Source organism: Apium graveolens, chromosome 11 (assembly GCF_009905375.1).
Source record: "Apium graveolens cultivar Ventura chromosome 11, ASM990537v1, whole genome shotgun sequence".
NCBI lineage: Eukaryota > Viridiplantae > Streptophyta > Magnoliopsida > Apiales > Apiaceae > Apium > Apium graveolens.
Genome location: NC_133657.1, coordinates 200,516,683 through 200,522,307, shown reverse-complemented (window position 1 = coordinate 200,522,307; position 5,625 = coordinate 200,516,683). Strand labels below are relative to the sequence as shown.

General features: G+C 33.2%; 1 protein-coding gene across 2 annotated transcripts in view; it reads right to left on the bottom strand.

Moving 5' to 3' along the window:
* Nucleotides 1-3,621, bottom strand: part of LOC141696860 (uncharacterized) — a 17,500-nt gene extending 13,879 nt beyond the window's left edge. The window contains exons 1-4 of one of the 2 annotated variants that reach the window (XM_074500991.1): nucleotides 3,458-3,621; nucleotides 1,570-1,907; nucleotides 659-814; nucleotides 411-553 (exon numbers count right to left, since the gene is read on the bottom strand). The gene's annotated coding sequence lies outside the window, so the exon portion shown is untranslated. The remainder of the gene's footprint in view (nucleotides 1-410; nucleotides 554-658; nucleotides 815-1,569; nucleotides 1,908-3,457) is intronic. The other variant, XM_074500992.1, reaches the window with a different exon arrangement.
* Nucleotides 3,622-5,625: the final 2,004 nt, after the last annotated feature.

Genomic DNA, 5,625 nt, shown 5'->3' with positions numbered 1-5,625 from the left:
CTTATTAGTATCAGTAACACAACGTCTTATATTTGAAGCATACCCATCTGGTACTCTGACACTCTGAATAAATTGGCAAAAACTTTTATACTCTTCTTTTGTAAAAGTATAACTAGCATGGGGTTTTTTAAATTTATTATTAGCGGTCTTTTTCAACCAAAGCTCTTCACGAATATTTAAGTCTTGTAAATCTTTACGAGCTTTTAGATTATCTTTAGATTTACCTTCAATATCTAGAAGGGTACCTATAATATTATCACATACATTTTTTTCTATGTGCATCACATCCAGATTGTGACGGAGTAAAAGTTTTGACCAATATGGTAAGTCAAAGAGAACACTCCTTTTACTCCAATTTAACTCATTGGTTCCACGTTTACGTTTTTTAGAAGAACTAATTGGTGCTTTACCAGTTGTACGTACCGGGACTTCCTCCAGTTGTTTTAAAATGTCTTCGCCTGTAAAAGTTCTCGGAGTACCTCGTAACTCACTGGATCCATCATATTATCTGCTCTTTCTCAAGAATGGTTTGCATTTAAATAACATCGATGCCCTGTGAAACATTGTTTGTCAGTTATTCTTCTAGATCTTGTATCTTCCAAACACACGGGACATGCTAATTTTCTAGCAGTGCTCCATCCAGACAAGTATGCATAACCTGGAAAATCACTGATTGTCCACAGTATCGCCGCCCTATGTTTGAATATACACCCACCATATGAATCATATGCATCAACTCCATCCCATAACTCTTTGAGCTCTTCAATTAGTGGTATCAAGAACACATCATATTCTTTTCCGGGTGATTTTGGTCCTGGAATTAATAGAGACATGATATAATTTATACCGTTTGGTGAAGCCCAAGGTGGCATATTATAAGGAATTAATATCACAGGCCACAAACTATAAGTTGATGTTAACTTTGAAAAAGGGTTGAACCCATCTGATGCCAATCCCATTCTCACACTCCTAGAATCTGCAGAAAAATCAGGGTATGCATTATCGAAATGCTTCCATGCCATCCCATCAGCCGGATGACGTAATATACCTGGTTCCGATTTACGTACTTCTTTATGCCATCGCATGTCTTTTGAAGTATGTTTTGAACTAAACAAACGCTTTAATCGATCTTTTAGAGGAAACCATCTAAGTCATTTATGCGGGATCTTATTTCATATATAACGACTACATTGACACACTGGACATGATAAAACATTTGCATTATCACCATAAATATAGAACAATCATACCTACATACGTCAATTTGCTCATATCCCAAACCTACTTCACAAAGAAGCTTCCTTGTTTGGTATTAATTCTCCGGAATTTTATTTCCTTCAGGCAACATCTCTTTAAAACACCTTAAAATATCCTCAAATGCTTTATCTGTTAATTTATTAACCACCTTGATACTCATTAACCTAACCACTGCATTTAGGACTGAAAAATCTTTACAATTATCATACAAAGGCTTGTGAAGAGATTTAAATTAAGCATCATACTTGTCACCCACATTAACCGAAGAATCACTGAGAAAATTACTACTTGGACCAATGTCAAAATACTTACTATTGATGACATCCTCAAGACCTGCAGCCAAATCATCATGATCATCTTTTATATCGTCATCTTGACTATTTAAGGTTACTTCATCTTCTACATCATCTACTTGTTCACCGTGACAATACCATATCTTATAAGTACTAAGAAAGCCATGTGTAAGCAAGTGTAACCTAATCACTTTGAGATTTTCTAATAGCTTATTCACATATCGACAACAAGGACATAGGACCATCCCTGTGGAGTTTTTTTGCTTGCTTGCGACCTTTATAAATTCATCAATACCATCTGCATATTCTGGTGACAACTTATTGGGTACATTAATCCATGAGCGATCCATATCACTCCTACAAAAAATCAAATCAGAAAAGGTTAATAAAAATATACAAGCAAAATAAGTTGTGTCAAAATCAGGGTGCAGTCAATAAAAAATACCACAACAACATGCTAATCAAATATGATCTTCTATAAAAAAAGGTTTGACGCTCCTAAATTTAAATTTGGACAGTAGTTATCTCTGTTTATTCCCTTTTTAATAGATTTTTTCTGTATATACTTAATTTATCATCTCTTTAAACTTTTTCACTCAAAAAACTTACTATTTTGTCTTTTTTTATAGTGAAACAACTTTTTTTAAAGTTATTTTTAAAGAGATGCAACAAAAAATGCTGAATTTGGCTCGAAACAAAGCTTCTATAAAAAAGGTATGTAAGGGATATGTATTAAGGGATATGTATGGAGGCTATATTAATATGATTGTGGAATAAGATTCAAATACATGCTATATATGAGATATTTCGTGTGCACTAATTTCTAGTTTGTTGTGTTATATTGTAGAATCATTGGTATTTCCTCTGTTCTCTTATTAACCTCATCTTATTATGATCATAAACCTAAAGATACTTCTGAGATGCGCAGGCTAGCAAAATATCATCTTTGAAGGTATGCAATGCACACTCTGCCTCTTGTTTAAGTATTTACTAACAAGATTCTACATTAGCTTAATTTTGGCTCAAAAAATTACAAATTATTACTCATCTTATACTTGCTTGAAAGGATTTACCTATTCTAAAAAATTATCATCCCTTATTTTATTTTACAAGTATCTACTTAAAACCATTTTTACTATAATTACTCAAAATTAAACTTTTATATGTGAATGGCCTTATATTTCTTTCAAATAGCTGAGGAAGTACAATGTATTGGACAGAGGACAGGGGAAAATTTCCCTCTTTGTTTTGTAGTTCTATGGGACAATTAATAATTTTATATTTTTTTTTAGATTAGAGCTTAAGTTTCATAAAGTGTCACCTTGCACTTACATTTCAAGCACAAAGTATAATAAAAATCTTCATCAATTTTGGACAAACTACCACACAAGTGCTTTGTAGTGATACATTTCAAGAAACCTGGAACATTATTCTATCCTAATTCGAATTATTAAAAGTTTATTGAACAAACTTTGATATTAGAATCTACATCTACAAAAAAAATCTCAAGTTTTCTCCCTGTTAAAAAATAAATCTAAAAAATGATAATATTATTTCAGTCTAAAAGCTAAAATAGTAAAAAGATTATAAATTTAGAAATTTATAATATCGTATGCAAACTACTTAAAAATTTAAAATTAAAAACTAAGACAAAAGGGATACATGTAAAAATGTATTAAAATTCGAGGAGTGATCTTTGAACTTGTAATTTCAAATAGCAACAATATACTATTTCCTCTAAGAATATGCGAAATTAAACTCATATCAAGCTAAACTATACACTATGATTATTTTTATAATTAATTAGTTAGATCTATATCATGTATTAGCAGGTAGTATATACATACATACAACATGTATATACACACAAGTATGTATTATATATAGAAGATGAATAGATTAATTACCTATGTACAAGAGATGAAATGTATTAGAGAACACTGATCAATTTGCCTCTAGCAGAGTTCACCTAAAAGCAATTAGGGTTCATGTATAGTGGGAAGAAGAAAGAAAAGCAATCGAACCAAGTAGAAGTTTTATTTGTTACATTGACATTGGGAAAATGTATATTATTGGTTTATGATTAATTGAATAAAAAAACTAAATAAAATGATCTTGCATATTTTATAGATCTTGGCCAGGTAGGATTGTTTTTAGCCCTTATTTTTATCATGTAAAACTACACGTAAGCATCAATTTAAAAAGAAATATTTTTAAAATATTAGCGATTTAATTAATTATGTAGGTAAATCTCTTTACTTACCAATTATTATTGGCAGCTTACAACAATTTTCTAAGATATTATATTTATCTACTAATACTTTTTACCAATAATTACTAGTAAGTAAAAATGCCTTTTACCTACCAATAATATTTGGTAGGTAAATTATTAGTAGAAAAATGTCAAATTTCTTGTAGTGTAATGCAACACTTCTTCTAAAAACTTTGGGTTTTAAGCAATAAGTTTTACGACTACTGCAACACCTATCAATATGACAGCGATAATTTGTTGTAAAACTTTGTATGCGACGGGACAACATATTTAACTAGCAAAACCTTACAAAAATATTACAATACTAATAAGTGCAACACTTTATTACCCTAATAAAAGTGTTTTAATAGAGTTCTAAGCAGTTGCAACACTTTTTCTAGCCAACATTGTTTTTACAGAAATAACTTTTATGACATGTATTGACGTGAGATAAACATGTATTAGTGTGACATACATCCATTGTTGCAACACTTTGTATACACCTGCCACTGCTTACATAAAAAAACTACTAAAATATTCAGTATTGCAACACTTTTACTTGATGAACGTGATCTGTTGGTGCAAAATTGACTCTAAAATGGTACTGTAAATAAAGGGGAATATCGTCCTTGGTTGTTTTTAGCATAAATATTACAGCATTTATAACAGTGTGCAGAGCAGTTCATCACATATTTATAATAGGAGCCGTTCTTGATAGATGTTCATGTGCTCTAGATAAATTAAAAACCAGCAATCTGTATTTGTACTGTGTACACGGCTTTCACACCACCCTTTCATTATACGGCAGAAATCTTTTTAATAAAAAAAGTTCAAGAACAAATAATTCATATTTAGCTGTCGAATATTAATATATATGATTTGGTTGGGGGTTTCCTTCAATATAGATCACGTCTTCGATGGTCGAGGTTCATACAGGGATTTATGGAGAACACCTCGAAGGTAAAAATTTGGCTTTCAAGATCGTCCGAAAAGGGCTATATTGGCCCATGATGCGTAAAGATTGTGAAGAGTATGTCAAAAAATGTCAGGCTTTCCAACTTCATGGAAATGTCAGCCGCCGACCAGAGAATGAGCTCATATCAATCCTCGCCCGTGCCCCTTCTTCCAATGGGGGATAGACATCACAATGCCCTTTCCAAAGACTAAAAATCAAAGCCAATACATAGTGGTTGTCGTCGACTATGCCACTAAATGGGTTAAAGCAAATCCCCTGTCCAAGATTCAAGAAAAAGAGATGATTGAATTTTTTATGGAACATTTGGTATTTCGATTCGGGGTCTCAAGAATCCTCGTCTCCGATAATGGAACACAATTCGTGGGGGCAAAGTTTGAAAATCCCTTGAAGAGCTCAAGATTCAGCACATCAAAGCATCGCTCGTGTAACCCCAGGCCAACGGACTAGCTGAAGTGACAAATCGAACCATCCTCCAAGGCCTCAAGAAAAGAATCGAGGAAATCCCTCGATGGTGGGTCGACGAACTGCCAAACGTCCTTTAGACGTACAAAACAATATCTCGGTCAGCAACCGGTGAGACCCCATTTCAAATGGCCTACGGCTTCGATGTTGTTCTTTCTGTTGAAATAAGCCTAGTTTCTCCAAGAGTCGAAAGCTTCGACCCTTCCTGGTCTGCGGAAGGCTTAACATTCCACAAAGATCTACTCGAGGAAACAAGAGAGGCCCCGCAACTCAAAATGATAGCACAACAAGAGAAGACTGCAAAAATACTTCAACAAAAAAGTCAAAACCAAGGGTCTTAAAATCAACGACCTCGTGCTTCGAGAGTTTGCCGCCTCGATGCCTAC